A 19,762-nucleotide genomic window follows, 5' to 3' on the forward strand; every position below is an offset into this window, starting at 1 on the left:
AGACTTCACACACGCAGAGAACTAAGAAAATGCTCTGGTATGCAGGTTTCCTCACTATGTTTTCCTTAACCGTTTGGGACACGTGATATTTAATTTTCTTAACATGCACACAACTAAACAGTTGGAGGTGCATGCTCCGAACCGGATGCGAACCGGAGGCAGAGGTCATATCCACTGGACTATCACGTAACTCAAGCCAAGGCTAATTGAAATAAATGAATTTGTGTTCGAACTTATTCGACACTTTGTGTTCGAACTTCGGAAAATCCGCCAAGATTGGAAGTTGAGCTAGCGAAGCGAAGTGAAGTGTGTTACACTATCGTATTCGATTAACCTAGATCAACTTCAAGAGTAGTGTATGGAAGGCTTAATAAATTATTGAATGAAAGTTGCGGTCATATAGCGGTCGTACCGTTGAATAAAAAAGCCATTTTGTATGACATTGACTTTGACACTATGTGATCTTGATATTCGTTCAATTTCTATGTACTCTGAGCTTTATTGATATTAATTGACCAATCATACAACGGTATGATGTAACGATTTTGCCTTGAATTTGAATTTGTACTAACACTGAAAATTAATAAGTGGAAATAGCCTGCAAAATTTCAGCCATGTTTTTTTGATTGATTAAAAACTTCTTATATAATAAGTGAACACTTTGTTTGTCACCGATAGCTATCTAATGATTGGTTGGTTGCGCAACTGTCAAGCGAAGGATGACTGATGATGACCTCGGAGAACACTGCGAGTTAGTCACTATAATCTTTAACTATCATTTTCACTATCATCATTTAAATTCTTTGTCAAGAATGATATTTAAATTTAGTTAAATGTTATATTAAATCTCATTGAATTGTGGTATTTTTAACAATGAAATTATATATTTAGAAAGGCTTAATATTCGTTTTTTTGACGGCCTCCGTGGCGCAGTGGTATGCGCGGTGGATTTACAAGACGGTGGTCCTGGATTCGATCCCCGGCTGGGCCGATTGAGGTTTTCTTACTTGGTCCAGGTCTGGCTGGTGGGAGGCTTCACCCTACCGACAAAGACGTACCGCCAAGCGATTTAGCGACGATATTGCATCATCACTTACCTACAGGTGAGATTGTAATCAAGGGCTAACTTTTAAATAATAAATAAAAAAAAAACTTAATATTAATAATATTATTATTTCTAAATAGGTACATATTTAATTTTGAAGGTGTACCAATGAGTCAATTAATATACCTATAGGGTAGGTGTACCCAATAAAATATGCCGAAACAGCTGTGCATTTCTAATTTAGGCGTCGAGGCGATCGAAAAAATAGAATGTGCGTGTAACACAAACAATATGGTTAACGAGGGAACAGAATGTAATAATTAACAAAATAACAAATCTCAGACCAATTATTGTATAGGACCTGCCTCGCTAGACGTTACTTTTCTGTCAAAGTATATGATCAACGATCTAATGCGAATATAAAAACTGTCTCTATAGAATCGATGTTGAATAGTTGTAATCGTGTCCGTCCGTTAAAGAACTCCGTAAAAAAACCTTTTTGTGTAATTGAATTGTGTAAAAAACGGGTAAAAACTTCTAGTTCAGTATAAGATATTTACGAAATCTAAGCTGGTTTTCCTCAGAAAATGACAGACAATTTTGTTCGTGACTATGAGTGCGATACAGGTCCTTCTATAATTGGTCTGAGTAACAAATATACGACACGTAGCATAAACTATTAGATCCTTTACATCGAAACACCCTTAGGGTGAGATCAGCGTAAGTTGTCAGATGGATTCGATCGCAGAATTTCGCGTGTCAGTGGAAACACATTTTGCGACGCCGCGCCGTGTAGCAAGAGGTGCTCCCCTAGCCAAGTGACACGTCAATTCTCTTTCTACGATCGCTAACGTTTCGAAAACTAGAAAGATGTATGGGAATGACATTTGCTATCTACAGGTCACGTGATCAAGATCTGTCATTCCCATACATGTTTCTAGCTTTAGAAGCGTTTGCGATCGTAGAAAAAGAATCGACGTGCTATTTGGCTACAGGGGCAGTAAACACACCCTTCAATTTAGAATGAAAGAAAATTTATTTATCTGACAAACACAGAAAATATAAAAAATAATCAAAATATGTTATTTCTCCCGACTAGCTCTAAAAATTAACTCTTAATGAACAAGGACGATACTTGCAAAAAATCGGTCAAAGATTCGTAAAACATTGACCGAATTGTACAAATTTATTCTTATTTGACAAATGAATATTTTATTTCCTTCAATTACTAACCTTGGAAATTAATTCGCAACCCGGAAGACCGTTTAATGAATGAATGTTGAGTGAATGAAAAAGTTCTCGTTGTAGTTATGACAGATTTTAATTAATATTAATTGACAGCGGTATAATCAATACAAGTCTATAGCCATTATAAATGTATATCACCAAAAATACATGGTTTTTAAATCAAGTTTCAAAGAAATCCTTAACTTTTATTAATTAATATCGATATATTTCGGACCCTTATTCCATATACTATACGAAATTTGTCGTTATCAACCCATATTCCGCTCACTGCTCAGCTCGAGTCTTTTCGCAGAATGAGAGGGGTTAGGCCAATAGTCCACCTCGCTGGCCCAATGTGGATTGGCAGACTTCACACATGTAGAAAATTGTCTGGTATGCAAGTTTCCTCACGATGTTGTCCTTCACCGTTTGAGACATGTGATATTTAATTTCTTAAAATGCACACAACTGAAAAGTTAAAGGTGCATGCCGCGGACCGGATTCGAACCCACACCCTCCGGAATAGGAGGCAGTGGTCATGAGGTCGGCTATACGAAATTAATACTGGAGAGAATCCGGCGTTACTTTGCGGAAGTTCATCATGATTATATAATGATTTATTTATTTTGCTATCATCCGCGAAAAGTCGACGAACCCATGCGATAACGTCACCCAGGTCCGACAAAATACTCTCTACGTACGTTTCACCCCGAAACCGGAGCATCCTCAGGAGATGTTGACTCTACAACGTGCAATTGCAAAAAAAAAAGACTTTGCAATTGCACGTTGTAGAGTCAACGGACCTGAGTGACGTTGTCGCATGGGTTCGTCGACTTTTCGCGGATAATAGCAAAATAAATAAATCATTATATAATCATGAAATTAATACTGTTTAAATATTAAATTTGATATGAGTCAACTACCGTATTGTTAAAGAACTTAGTTTAATAATAAAAAAAAAAATCAAGTGGTAGAAAATAACTCAATGCCACGCTTCGTCGCCGTAGTTTTTTGTGCCCTTATAAATCTGTCGTCGGGTTGTCACGTTGTGTTTTGATGGGGGTAATTAGGGGCTGACGGGGGTAGCCATCTGGAAGGAAGGAAGCGGTTTTAAAATATATTGCTACTTACTCAAGCGTATTAAAAATTATGATGTAATGACGTACCTATGAGGTTGATTATGCGTGTATTTGTATACTGAAGTGAGAAACGTACGTTCTTAAAGCTACTAATTCTTTCTTGCTCCTATTTTAGTGGTAACTAGCTGACGCCGCGCGGTTTTACCCGCGTGGTTCCCGTTCCGGTAGGAATATAGGGATAATCTATACTTATAATAAATCTGTAGAGAGGTCAATTCTGTACATGAAATATATTTCCAAAATAACTATCAGGGGGTGATTAGTGATCGATACTGATGCAAAAAATGCAATCAGTAAAATTTTTGTCTGTCTGTCTGTCTGTCTGTCTGTCTGTCTGTCTGTCTGTCTGTCTGTCTGTATGTTCTTTATAGAAACAAAAACTACTGGACGGATTTTAACGAAACTTGGTACAATTATTCTACATACTCCTGGGCAGGTTATAGTATACTTTTCATTACGCTACGATCAATAGGAGCAGAGCAGTGAAGAGAAATGTTGAGAAAACGGGAGAAGTTACTCAATTTTTTAAGCTTTCGTCGCGTGTACAGCCTTAATGGTTAAAGCTACATAGAAATCATGTATGACGGAAATGTTCTCCTTAAAATTATCTATAAAAACACAACAGCACATATATGTGTATCTTTTATGGTTGACTCACAATAACACGTGTAACTCCCGATAGCTTAGCAGTTCGGAGCTTTCTAATTATATTTGTCTACTCTTATGTTTATAACAGTCATCACTCAACTAAAAAAGTTAACATTATTACCTATTCAATAAAAAAAGAATCATAAAAATCGGTAAAGAAACACCAAAGTTATACAAGAAATACGCTAAGCCATCGCGCGTGAATACTAATTCATGCTATATGGATTATTTTTGTGTAACGGTTTCCACGCTCGATGCGACTCGCAGGGGGGGGAGATAAATAAAGAAGTGCAGCCTTAATGAGTAGGGTAGGGGTAGGGTAGGGTAGGGTAGGGTAGGGGTAGGGTAGGAGTAGTGTAGGGTAGGGGTAGGGTAGGGTAGGGGTAGGGTAGTGGTAGGGTTGGGATAGGGTAGGGTGGAGGTAGGGTAGGGTAGGATAGGGGTAGTTTAAAGTTTACAACAACTTCCACGCGAACGAAGTCGCGGGCGTCCGCTAGTATATAGAATATAGCCTTTCTCGATAAATGGGCTATCTATGACTGAAAGAATTTTTCAAATCGGACCAGTAGTTCCTGAGATTAGCGCGTTTAATCAAACAAACCGCCGCTACCTTGTCCTCTATCTCTATCTATCTCTTGGCGGGTAAAAGAGACTAACGCTGGCAACATTATTGCGCGGCCAGTTGCCCGCAGACTTATCTTGCACGCACTCTATAATGACATACTCAAGCAAGTATTATTCACGTGAGATTGACGAATGACTTTAACCCATCAATCAGTTGTACCGTTACCTGGAAACGGTATTACCATTATCAGTAATGCAAATCTGATGGAATTACTCGCCGAACCCAACACCCCAATATATATACTGTCACTTCCGAATAATACGGCTGTGTCTAGAGATCAACGCATGTAATGTAAAATCTGTTGACAAATATTTTGAAACAAGACTATTCGATCATCTTTTTAACTTTAACTTTAACTCAATACCAAATTTCAGCTAATTCGGTTTAGTAGTCGAGGCGTGAAAGAGTTGCAAACATTCATATCATCAAAATCATCAGTTTTCGCAAATCTCGGGAAAACATGGCCTTTTCGTGATAAAAAGTAGCCTATGTGTTAATCTCGAGAAAGATCTATTTCCATCCACATATCAGCTAAATCGCTTCAGTACTAGCAGCGTTAAAGAGTAACAAACATACAAACAAACATCCAAACAACCATACAAACTTTCGCGTTTGCGAAAGCATATGTGTGAATCCAGAGTATGATCTATTTCCATTCCAAATTTCAGCCAAATTGGTTCAGTAGTTGTGGCGTTAAAGAGTAACAAAATATCCAAACATCCATACAAACTTTTGCGTTTATAATAGGTATTAGTAGGATTAGTAGGATTATAAAATTCGCCTCAAAAATGAGTTGACAGATAAAACTTTTAAAAGTTCAATCAATCTGTTTGTACAGTCTAGAACTATGGAACCACATTCAACACACGGCTCACGCTTTGCGCAGCTGATTCATAATCACGGAATGCATGTCGAATGCATGCGTGAGGGAGAGTGGATGGCTTTATGCATGCATACGCAATGCCATGAATATACGAAGAAACTTTTTTTTTACTAATACTCACAGTAACGGTAAAAGCAATTAATCCACCTGATTTTAGGCAAAATATCGTAGTGTGTCAGGCCATTACTTTGCAGGCCATGCTAGGTAACTGTGTACTTAACAGAGTGAAGTCAAATTTAAATTAATTATTACAATTAATTATTTCAAGAAAAAAATATCACGTGTCTCAAACGGTGAAGGAAAAACATTGTGAGGAAACCTGCATACCTACCTGTCGATTTTCTTAATTCTCTACGTGTGTGAATTCTGCCAATCCGCATTTGGCCAGCGTGGTGGACTAAGGCTTAAAGCTTCTCATTTTGTGAGGAGACTCGTACTCAACATCGAGCCGTATATGGGATGTTAATGATGATGATGAATATTAAAAGCGCTTTTGAAACGTCCGGTTATGTTGGGAGACAATAGTGATAAATAAAGCCGAAAACTTAAAATCAAAGTTACAGTAAAATAAAAGTACCCGCTGTACTTATAGCAAAACTAATTAAGATTAGTTAGATTTTTTTAGAACGTAAAAACAACAGATTAATTTTGAATGATGACATTATGTTGTATGTGTTAATCCAGGGTATAATTTAAATGTCCATTTCAAGTAGGCGTGAAAGAGTAACAAACATCCATACATACCTTCCGCTCGAAGTGGTTTTGTTTCGCAGCGTGAAAAAATTTATCTAATTCAGTGAAATATCAAAGATTTTCCTAGAAGTGTTCTACTTGTATCACAAAAAACCTATAAATTGCGTGTAGTGAAGTAAATAAAACATTCATTCTTCGTTTCAAAGGTAGGTTTAATACCGGTAATATGATGGGACAAAGATACTACTATCAGAAGGAGCGCGGTTACAAAAAGGACAAGTGTAACTCTGGGCCACGAAACCGCACCTTGATTAAATATTAAAAAAAACAATTCAAATGCCAGCTGGCTAAAAGTGGTCTGCTCTGTCAAATTTTCAACTACTTCTTAAAGCCTTTGAAATTCTCAGCATAAAACAATACAAATTTTACTATGTATGATAACACAATACACCTAACAGCTACGTATACTATTGATTCAAGCACAATCAATGAAAAAGTACCAAAATCTGCTTGCAATAATGCTATAAAAATATAATTATAAGCATTTTAGTATGCAAATACATATAATTGGTAGGGGTAGGCTAAATGAGCTCACGGTCTGAAAGGATCAGAAGTAATCTAACTTAAAATAATAGAATCTGACAATTTTTCTGGGGCTCCAATGAATTCGCCTCCGGCCTCAGATAGTATACTTATGCCACTACTCACAACTCTTTGACACCTCGAACATTAATGTTAGATAATCAAACCAGTGGCGTAGCTAGGTAACCAAAGGCCCTGGTGCAAATAAAAAAATGGGCCCCACTACCACCTATACCATCCATAAAAATATTCATCAGGTCTTTTTCGTTTTGAAAATTGTCAGTTTCAGATCGCAATTTTCTAGTCAGAATTAGAAAGCCCCCTGAGCTTGAAGGCATTGCACCGCCTAGTCCCTGGACGCCATTGAATCAAACACGTCTCCCAAGTTGACAGCTAACAATAACGCTAAACGCTGACGCTTACAACTCAAAGCCAATTTGGTTGAGCGTCGACTCTAGTGGCCCCAGGGCACGCGATGTCTGCTTATGATAATAAATATTTGTGATACGTGTCGCTGGGACAAATATTTGACGGCGTATGCATACGTATACGTGTACAGAATACACGTAGACGACTCCTTTATAGTAGTTATTATGTAGTTTCACGTACCACAGGAAACTACAAAAGAATAACCGGTTAAGTTAGTCTTATACGAAAATAATCTTAGTTAAAATCAAGCAACTCCGCTTTCTGATGCAGGATCATGACATTCCTTCACTTTGGGTATCAACTTGTATAGTCTTTTCCAACTATCTACCCTTACTATTTACTACTACATACTACGTATGAATTGAATGAGAGATGTGATAGCCTATAGTGGATATGACCTCTGCCTTCGATTCGGAGGGCGTAGGTTCGAATTCGGTCCGGGACATGCACCTCCAACTTTTCAGTTCTGTGCATTTTAAGAAATTAAATAAAAAAAGGTGATAGCCCAGTGGATATGACTTCTGTCTCCGATTCCGGAGGGTGTCGGCTCGAATCCGATCCGGGGCATGCACCTCCAACTTTTCAGTTGTGTGCATTATAGAAATTAAATATCACGTGTCTCAAACGGCGAAGGAAAAACACCGTGAGGAAACCTGCATACCGGAGAATTTTCTTAATTCTCTGCGTGTGTGAAGTCTGCCAATCCGCATTGGGTTAGCGTGGTGAACTATTGGTATAACCCCTCATTCTGAGAGAAGACTTGAGCTCAGCAGTGAGCCGAGTATGGGTTGATAATGAACGAACGAAATGAAAAAAAGTGGAAAAAATTGTATTTTGAGATATTTTGAGTGTAAGTACAATAAAGAATGAGGAAAACACTGTATTTTGAAATATTTTGAGAATATATTAAAACCCATTGGTTTAACCATTATGAGTTTATTATAGCTTTCACCTACTTCCCCATTTCTCCAAAAGGCCGGAGTTTATGATTTATGAATCATTAAACTTGAGTGAAACTGCAAACCGGTCTAACCAGTTCATCTTAATGGAAGAAAGGTTTTGTTCTTTGTACGACCTCTCTGACGCATGTTAACGTTGCATTATTGACTGGGAAGTTCAGGGTTCGATTACCTGCTCAATTAAACTAAGGAAATTTTAGCCTTGAATCTTGATATGTATTTTGTGATTTTCGTTTATGTATTTGCGAGCGATGTTTATGGTGTGCACAAAGCTTGTTCCTAGGGTAAGCACTGATAGACAGATTTTTTTTATTTATTGTACAAAACAAATAATGTTAAAATTTTTATTAAGGTACAAAATTAGCCATCCTCATAAATTTAAGGTCAACAAAAATGTAAACTTTATACATATTTTATAATTTACTAAGTTAACAAATACGAGTGGGTATTGTATTCGACGTACGTTTAAAGTGGATTGGATTCCACTAGTAAACAGTATGAATAAATACCAGGAATCGAACCTGGCACCTTTTGACTTAACGTCTGTTGGTAAGTTATAAATCAACGTTAGCCGGAACCGATCTCGGGACAACAGTCTTAATCAAACGAACGACCGTTACTATACGAGTTAAAGGTGATTGCACATTACGACACTATCCGCATGCTCTATAAACCGCATCGCTGAACATTAATTAAATTTTAAAAAAGGAGGAGGCATTTCAGCTTTTTTGTTTTATGTACACTATAAAGACCTATAAGTTAAGCTTAATCTTATAAAAACAAATAAAGTCGTTTCTACATTGAAATTTGAAAATAATTAGGTTCAACACTTACAAAGTTGTTAGTGACACTGTAATAAATATACCTCACACTAATATTATAAAGGCGAAAGTTTGTGTGTATATTTGTTCCTCCTTTACGCTGCGGCTACTGAAGCGAGTTGGAAATAGATTATACTCTGGATTACTACATATGCTACTTTTCATCCCGGAAAAATTCATAGTTCCCACGGGAATAGTAAAAAAACTGAATTCCACGCGGACGAAGTCGCGGGGATCCGCTAGTTTGACATAATATAATGGAGGACCGTGGCGTTAGCTCAGTCAAGAAAGAAAAGCTAACGCCAATCTGTATTAATGGTATAAATCATAAGGTATCTATTTAGTAATTATATTAATTTTACCAATTTTAACGGTGCACAAGGTAGGTTTCCCTATATGGAGCTTAGACCCATCAGGCTACTCCAATGCGTGTTAGTGGAAAGTGATAGGTGCCAGTAAAATTACGAACTGTATACGAAGGAGATGGTTTTCAATTTCAAATCAGGTGCTTGTATCATCAATTAGTAGTTTAAGAAAATATTTTTTTTTTATTAAGATGCACTTATCGAATCGATTCGTTAATGTGCAATCAACTTTACTTGACAGTGACAAATGATGGGCATTTCTATGGGATTGTTAAACACCTCACATCACGCTACGCGACTGTATGCCGCGTCTGCTTAGATTCGTACGATAACCTGTTTCACCTTTTCAAGTTATACGGGTTTGATTCCCGGTTGAAGCATTTCGTATTCAATTGAAATTAGCATTTTTGACCATCTTATGTCAACATGATTTTTTTTTATTTCGGAATTATCTGTATATCGAATGTCGGATTTTATTTGTAATTTCGTTACACAGGAAGTTTTTTATATTTTTTTTTTATAAAATTTTTGGTTGAATCTAGCATTCAACATTATCAAATGCCCGCTTCAAGGACGGGAGTCAGAAAAAAAATTATAGGAAAGATTATATGAAACTTACACCCATCAGGTTGCTCCAACGATGGTTGGCGAGGTATACAATTAAGCATTACGGAATTCGAATCAGGCTCTTATGACTAAAAATAAATCCGTTTCATTCACACGTCTTAATAATGAAAAGGACAGGAGACTCATAGCAATGTGAAATGTAAACAGGCTTAAAATTTACAATATTTGAACTAAAATCTCTTATCAGAGAATCATGATAGTAAAAAAAATACACCTTTTCATCGTACCTACACAAGCGTGACAGGATTGGCTTTTAAGAATAGAAATGTATCACAATTTTAACCGACTTAAAAAAAGCTACTGTCATTAATCAAAATCAGTATGTATCATTTTAGCTTGTTATGCCTGTTCTAAGGGACAGGCAAAGGTCTTTGACCATACAGCCTCAATCGTTTTTACTGATTTTATGTAACGGATGGGGTATTTAATTTTAAATTCATATTTTGCAGAAAAGGTATTAAATAAAAGAATAATTTATAAGTAGAATAATGTAAAATTAAATAAGATAAACATCTTTATAATTTAAGGGATCGAAACTGTCAAATTAAATAGAAACATTAATATCAGTTGTGTTAAATAGTTTTAAATAGAACCTCCGTCCCTTTCTAACTAAGTACATTAAAGAGAGAAGCACCCTTCACAGGCGTGGGAAAGGAATTTCAGTTGTTGCTCTATTGTTTATGTTATTGTCTGTGTTACGCCGCCATATTGGTTTTAATTAGGCGTTAAAGTGGCGAAGGCATAACGAGTTTTATTCCTAATCCTGCGCGAGGTGTGAATTTAAAAAGTAAACACATTTTTTAAATGCCTTTACGGTTTCGTTTCTAGCCCTTTTGGGTGTAAGAAACATCTGATATAGCAAATAGTGATGTTTGATTGTAATATCGATAAAGTTAAACATCACAATTATTGCTTTTAATAATAAATTTTATCTACACAGAGAGGGCTAGACACCGAGTATCCCTATTTTTTTCAGTCTGTCTGTTTGTTTTGGTACCTACGCTAATGTCCAAAGCAACTGTGAGATTTTTATGTGGTTTTCATAGAAATGTAGATAGGTTACGAATAACGCCAAGAGTAAACTTATGCTTCTAAAGATATTATACATACTCACATACACCACACAAACACAACACACATATACCAATCACAAACACAAAGACATGCACCTCGTCACCGTAGCCGCCCGTCACAAGTTGCGGTAGTAATACTGCCAACTTAATGGGATGGTTCCAATCACTATACTGCTATGTAAATCATATTTTATGTAATCTTTATAGAACTAATAAAAAAAACCCTAATCTGTATTTTATTAATGTCTATCTGAAAAATACGTAACTATTTTTTTTGTAGTTTATTCTATAAAAAGATACATAATATCAAAGTGATTTTTTAACATTCAACCTCTTACTAGATCATTAAAAGCATACGGCACTTGTTGATATACAACCTTGCAATTTGGCACGAATATATGAATTTTGGCACGAAATTTGAGAAACCTCACAAATATAAATTACTAGCTGACGCCGCGTGGTTTCACCCGCGTGGTTCCCGTTCCCGTAGGAATACGAGGATAACATATAGCCTATAGCCTTCCTCGATAAATGGGCTATCTAACACTGAAAGAATTTTTCAAATCGGACCAGTAGTTCCTGAGATTAGCGCGTTCAATCAAACAAACAAACAAACAAACTCTTCAGCTTTATAATATTAGTATAGATACCCATTTCATAAAGTCCTTTCATGCAGCATTTTTGTAATTAGACTTTTATAATTTAGTTATCAACATTTAAATAATAGATAATAACAATAAACAACGTAATCTGAAACTGTCAAAAAAACTTAAAAGGGAATTAATCCGTGTATAACTTTAACCACATACCACACCACTTTACAAAATCACTACTTTCAAAAAATTACATGTAATTTTTTTAGTGATGCCTATAGCTAATATCGATAAAATAAAATAATAAAAAAATGAAAAATAAGTTATAATTTTTCAGTAACCTTAATAATTATGTTGTTTATTTTTTTAATTATATAGATCATGCTTAACAACTTTTACAGTCATTTCCTAACAAGGATCCCCTGTATCGTGTACAATGTGTCGATAAAAAAAAACACAAATTCAAAATACATTATCATCAGTCAAAATATTATCTTCTCGATTGGTTGTTATTAGTTAACGGTCCCTTTACACCTTAATAACGGTATAAATTAATTACGAGAACGCAACTTAATTGGTACAGACATACAGAGCTGGCATCACAGACAATTTGTTCGGTGCTTAATTAGAAAGATATGGGTCGATAATTTCTTATACTGTGAGCCATGAGATGTAGAGTTAGTAGGGGCCTTGACCCATGTATTAAGGTCCATGATTCGAGTCGCATTTTTTATAGAGATTTTAGAGTTATCAATCAAATAATCTAAGCTTTTATTCGCACGAGCGTTTTTTCAACGGAAATGTAGTATGAAAATATGAAGTTAAATGAAGGTCTTTCTAACATAAGGACATACAATCTAACATTCGTAACCTTTAATATTGCACGATAACTAACAGAATTTGATAAAATTATCAAGATATTACAAGCAAAATGCGAGCAATAAAAGTAATTGAAACGTCCACACCAACCAATCAATTTCGATCAGATCGCTTTAATCAAGATAATAGGAACTATCGATATTCATTGGCCAATTCCAGTGAATATAGATGTAAAGTATAAAGCAAGGGCGCTGCCCCTATACAATCCAATTTTAGCAATGCAAATTATACGGGGCTACTGAAATGGGAACAGTGATGCCTATAGTAAAAAGTTTGATATTGAAGTAGGGCTCTTTGATGACCTTTTTCGGATCGCAAGTTGCTACTTAGTCTAGCTAGTCTACTTGTTTCTGTCGCCCTATATCTTAATTGTTTTTCGGAGTAAAGAGTATCTTTGCCGGTCAATATATACATGCGTTACCCGTAGGTATGGTCGCATTGTAAGTCATCTTGTCAGTGTCATCTTCATCATCATTATCAAACAACTTCAAAACGCCCATTGCAGGGCTTAGGTTCTCTTTTAGATTTAAAGTTCAGTATCATATAATTATGCGGACTTAATTGCGGGATGTTTGACTTTTACACGTTATGTAATTGATTGTAACCGGAGCCGATGGCTTAACGTGCTCTGCTAGCCATAGTGTACCGTTCACGTTCTAAGTTGAAAATGATAAACCGAAACCGTATATTTTTGCTACTGATTTTCTTAAAGATTTTCCAAGCGGTGAGCTTATTCCGTCAATTTTTACTTGAAAAAGAAAAAAAGAAGTTTTACGAGTCAATTAGTAGTGTCACTTTCCATTAGCCAAGCTATTTGAACTACGTTTGAAGACGCGATGTCTCATCAAGACCCCGACCTAGTTTTCCTTTTTATAGTCTTTTCTCCGTCTTTGACCGGAGGCTGCTATTAACCTAATTAAAAAATGGCTTGCGTTTTTGTTGTCAATAGACCTCTATTACTTGTAGTCAAACATGATGTATATTTGACAATAAACGATTAGTATTTGGAAAATATTTTGGAGTAGCACAACCACTTGTGAGTGAAAGTGCAATCGCTTTATAATTTTTTTATGCATACTTTTGTCATAATATTATCGTCGATATTAGACCAGGCCTCCCTTATTTTAGAAGAGGAAGAGGAAGAACATTTATACAAATATCTATTTTTCTTATTAGGTTAACTGCATTCGTAAACTGTCTAATATCATATATTCGGTTCGTAGTCTTCTATTATATCTATAGAAGATATACTCAGTATGTATTTTTGAACCAAGGACATAGTAAACACCAATAAATTAATCAAACACCATCCAACAATGCACTGAATTAATATTCACAACAGACAGTGTAACGAGTATTCATAAGTTAATTACACGAACATAACTTAACCAATCAAACGCTTCGATTAAAACAATTGCGAGTATTACTCATGATTTGTGCTAATCAATCAGTATACCAGACGACATATTGATATACGATTTGGTTTTAAATTACCTCTGCTCTGACCATATGTTTGGCCATTTGGTCAATAGTTTAGAATATTTAAATAGTGTCAACGTTATTCTGATCGTTTAACTGTAATGCATTTGAGTTCGCCCTTTATGAATATATTTAAAACTTTTGGGGATAATAGAGTTCCCTGAGGAACTTTTTAATTATGCCTGTAATTTTGTTTGTTTTAGATTAAAATGTTATCTACTATGTATCAATGAATTTATAATTGAATTGACATCACAGACAGACTACTGACTAACAGATGCCTGTGACTTCATCTGCGTATTTTTTATAAGTTATAAAAAAATATGATGATAGTTTCATCATAAGAGAGAGAGTTAGAGCCCTTGTATCTATGTCTATCAAATACAGACAAAAACTCAAGTTTTCTTCTTTGTGTTCTGTTATTCTTCTTTTTAATATAATTAATAGTTATTTGTGGGTGACTTTATTACATTTCGTAATAAAATTTTAATGACAGTTTACTTTTATTGTGTTTAACATACTCTCGAGAATGTACGAAAGAAAATATTTGTTAACTTACAAATAGAAGCCAGACATTATAATTGGCAATATTACTCCCAACTTGAAACCGATTGACTGATACACCCCCCAGGGTCCTATGATTGAGCGACTTGACCTTTTCAAATTAATACTCACTGCTAACAATTTTCAACTTTATTTTATTGAATATAACGTTGAAAATGTTTTGAACGAAACTCCAAATTTTTGACTATCCCTAAACTACTTTTACTGCTGTTTTGTAAATTAAAAATACTCCCTTCTTGCTTTAGGCATAAGGTTCATTATCGTAATAAGTGTTTTGAAAGGTATTACTAATGTTAGGATATTGGTAATTCACGCCACGCGACTAACATAAATATGGGTGCGGAATTTCTGTCCATTTGCTTCATTACCTACTGATTTTGTTATTGTTACATAGTTCTTGTTACCTATTGCTTACAGTTAAATTATTATTAAGACCTGCAGTACGTTCAGTACAGTTACTTGTATAAAAGTACCTATTTATTCGTTATTTTTATTTTCATAAAAGTAAACATTTCTATAAGTATTCATAATTTTCATAGCGTCAATATTTCTCTTAACTAATGCAACAAGTATTTTACATTTTTGAACTAATAAATTTCTAGGAAATTGATTTTGTTTGAAGGTTTACCTTTTCTAGAAAGCTACAAAAATTGTAAAATTTTTCAATTAAGTATTTCTCATAAATTATACATTTTAACACTGGTTGTACAAAAAACTGAGTTGTAGAGATTTTGGTCAAAACGAGGCGTTAATCAATGAGAATGATTCTGTAATAGAACAAGTATTGTAAGTATTATAACACCAAGAATGATAGTATTCTTGATGTTCAAGAAGAGAATCAAGAAAAGTACGTTACCAAGTCGGTATCGTATGACGATTTGAATTGGTCGTCAACGTGAATTAATCTCGTATACCAATAACGAATTCCGCATTCTTGACATCAATACCAACAACGAGGGTGTATAAACTCAAGCGCATTTAAAATCTTGATTTTGAATTTATTGTCAACTAGCGGATGGCCGTGACTTCGTCCACGCGAAATTTAGTGTTTTACAAATATCGGTGGAGCTACGGATTAATCCGGGATAAAAAGTAGTCTATATGTTAATCAATGATCTCATCTAACTTTAAGTGCTTTAAGTTTAAATTTAAAATTGGTTTACTATATAAGAAATTAGACAGAACAAATAGACAGAAAATTTTGAATAAGCTTGTATTTGTTTAGGTAAGTATCGTGTAAAATAAATATGCACTTGAGAAAGCACAATTACATAGTTTGTAATCACAGACTGACAGTTCAACTTGATTTATATGTATTGAGTATTGATGAATGTCATGTATAGATTATTTAAATACTAGTAAATTGATTACCGCTGTTACTAGATGGAGATAAAATCAAGATTAGATAAGGCAAATATTTGTTTACAAACATAATTATTTCTATACAATACTTTACACATGTTACGCCCTTCCTCTTACCTTTAATCAATTATTGTGATGTATTCTGTGCTATTACTTAGGGGTTTTAATCTTACTATTTGATAACTGTCTTGTTGGTTCATTAGTAAGCTTTGGAGTACGTTGCGCTGAGTTTGACTCTATAATAGGATTATGAAATATATGGGCTTTTTTCTTCCCAAAAATCTCAATAGGAACCTTGAGTTGGGAAATCGATAGTGTTTCAGATAGCAAAAGTCGTAGGATTCTGTCATTATCATCAGCATCTTATAAAAAATTAGTAGTTCCTGAGATTAGCGCGTTCAATCAAACAAACAAACAAACAAACTCTTCCGCTTTATAATATTAGTATAGATTTGATGACGTCGTGGAGTCAAACATAATCAACCTACTCGTAAGATCGCCAACCCGCATTGAAGCAGCGTGGTGGGTCTTATTTAGGCAGGCCTGTACTCAGTGACGACATTAAATGTTGGCAAAATAATCCAAGTTACATCGTATACCATGACAGAAATGTTTAACAATTATTAAGATCCACGATAATCTCCTATAGCTGTTTAAGCTCGGAGAATGTATAAAATAAACAAGGAAAAGTTTATAATTAGCCATCTGATGTATAAAAAAAAATATAAGTCTGAGATACAAACGCATCCTGCCCTGTGACAGTTTTGTTAGTCTATTTTAGTCTATAGCTAATTTTAGTGCGCACGATTTTGATGATTACTACCTGTTAGATAAAGTTGGTTTTCCATTGATGGAAAATCACCGTGATATAAGCTTTAATATCAAGCATTTGATGTAGATGAATAAGTGCTTATATTTCGTGGAAATCTTAAACTCCATTATTTATTAATATTAGATGTTAGCATAGTGTGTTAATAATAATGACTTATACTGCTTAAAAACGTTATAACTATGGAATTTAAAAGCATAAATTAGCAACTTTGGTTGTAAATAGATACATTAGCCGAGAACTGCTAAGAGTTTTATATTTTGTTATCATTTTTTGGTGCAAGGGAAACCACCACGCAGCCGATCACCTACCCGCTGGTCTGACCAGGTTAAGTCACTCACTGGACTCCCTGTAACAACAGCCATTAGAAAAGCTGAGGACCGGACTGTGTGGAGGGGAATAGTTAACAACGCATCGAAGGGACTGCAGTGCGGACACGACCTTCAGCAATGAAGAATGCGACCAAGAAGAGAAGAGATTATTTTTTGAAGCCAGTTTATAATGGGACACGTAAGCATTCAAATAAAGAAAAAAATTAAAAATATCAATCACATTTTAAAGCGCAGAAATCAATAAATATCTCGCATCGATTATTGAACGAATGATTACAATCGGAATCGGAATGCAATCGTATCGAATGATGGTTAACGAGTTGTTGCGGGTTGTTCTAACACAATTAATAAACTATCGAGAAATCTAGCTAACCGTTTGAAGGCAATTTGTAATTGGGAAAGTTGTTTGATGTTCTTACTTCAGATGTAGGACAGTTTGTATTTAAGAGTTTCTGGCCGCGACTTCGTGTCATTCGACGAGTTGTTTATGAGTCATATTCTACTTGTACTGCAATGTACTGTATCCTGACTTTATTTAGGTGGATCACAAATTCAAATTCAAATAAATTTTTTTTATTTGCAAATATAACAAAACCTTGGTACAAATGAAAAGTTCGCAAGTTTTAATTCGCTACAAAATTTCAAAATCTTAAAACTAAATTACATTGTTTATTAAACACTAATAGTTAAAAGTACACACAATGTATAGGTAGGTATATGTGTATTTGATTCTTTTAAAAGGGTTTAAATGAAAAGTACGTTGCAAACAATTTTTATAATTAAAACAAAGCAAAGATTAATTTTATAATTATAATAGGTAGTCAATTTAAGTAGTTCTATTAATTTTATATAAACTTGTACTCGTAATATATGTATATTCGATAAATATTACTACAATAAAGATAAATGATAGTAATCATTTGGTATTCTATATATATCTAAATAATTAAAAAGAAACTTATCAAAATGTTTTCAATAAATAAATATCAGCTGTGTGCGTAATTTTAATATTCATTTTTTTTGCAGGTAAAACAGCATTCCGAAACATCAAAGAAAGTAAGACCGTACAATACAAAAATAGTTCAAAACAAACCAGGTACGAGCTCACTACAGTCAACAAAAAGTAACAATAAGTAACCACCACATAAAAGAAACAAGAAACAAGTTAGAACACACATATCGATGCGGTAACATCACTATAAAGCCAAACAATGACATAGAGAATGTGTTTTATTTTTAAAACTATTCGACATTTGAATTTCGAACTGTCAAACGCGTTTGCTTTCTGTTCGGCTCAAAAATATATGGCCGACTTCCGACACCTTGGATACGGTTCTAATTTTGAATTGTACAAAACAATATGGCTGCGTTTATGAAGGTATACTCACAGATTTTTCTTTATTTTCAATTATTTATGCAGACGACATTATGAATGAGTTTAAGTCATTCAATGGGTACATTTGAGTATGTATAATGGTTTCAGAGTTATAAGCAGAATAAAAAATAATAGACTTCCTAGTAATTTCTGCCTATAGTTCTTATATTAAAAATACTCATATTATCAACCCAAGAATTTATTACGTATAGGTTGTATGATCACCGATCTTTGCCTTTCTCGTATCGAACAAATTGAAAAACAAAATAAAAGTAGTAACATGCTTGTAATGCTGTCGGTCCTATCAAAGGATCACACTCTGACCTCAATGCGAGTCAATTTTCGTTAACAATGTACCCAACAATAGGTCGGTCGGTGAATCACCAAGGGATTCATATGCTAACCAGTGATCTCCATATCTATTATGTTGCCCTAGTACTTTGCTGTAACAAAATTCTTTTTTTTTTACAAATACCAAAATATAGGAACCAATGACAATGCATTTATTTAACTTGGTTAAAGATATGAGATGCCAGATCTTCGTAATTTTTCAAAATTGCCGTAAGTAGGTAGAGGGTTAACTTTTATTTTTTATAAAATTACAAAGGTCTAGTCACGACAGGCACTCGCTCTAAAAGTTTCATGCTTACTCCTACAACTAATTTTCTTTGATTTATGACAAAAAAAAATATTCTAATTCTGCTCAACGCCCTTACAAACCTTCAGAAACCAAACCAAAATCTTGTAATATACACGTCTAAATTTGTAAAGGCTAAAAAACCAATCCTAAAGTCAACCCTATAAACCCAAACCCAAAACTAAAACAGTTTTGGGTTTGGGTTTCTTATGGTTGACTTATTCATTACTTACTAAGCTCTACCTCTAGATACGTGTAAAATAACCCTAATATTTTAATAACCCCCATTGATCAGAGGGCGTAACCAAAAAAAAAACTAAACATTGGAATAGCGTCACGTAAAAACAACATTGTAAATGCAAACGACGACATTGGGTCAGGAGGTGTGGCCGTTGTTACAGCGGTTAGTTACCTCTCACTGACGAAAGGTATGGTCGCAGTGATAGCGGAGCAGATACTGTTAAAGTTTTCATATTGCAACGATGTCAAAACCTTAAAATAAAGCTTATTTCCATTAATAAGTTTAATAGTAAGAGTCAGTTATGGATATTACTAGCTGAACCAGCAAACGTTGCTTTTTTGCCCTTTATGTTCTT

At 34.7% G+C, this 19,762-nt stretch overlaps 1 protein-coding gene across 1 annotated transcript in view; it reads left to right on the forward strand.

The window, feature by feature from the left end:
- LOC112056080 (lachesin) overlaps positions 1-19,762 on the forward strand; it is a 166,920-nt gene that overhangs the window by 29,759 nt on the left and 117,399 nt on the right. The gene's annotated exons all lie outside the window — the stretch shown is intronic.

The sequence above is a fragment of the Bicyclus anynana genome, chromosome 18, assembly GCF_947172395.1.
Source record: "Bicyclus anynana chromosome 18, ilBicAnyn1.1, whole genome shotgun sequence".
In the NCBI taxonomy this organism is placed as follows: domain Eukaryota; kingdom Metazoa; phylum Arthropoda; class Insecta; order Lepidoptera; family Nymphalidae; genus Bicyclus; species Bicyclus anynana.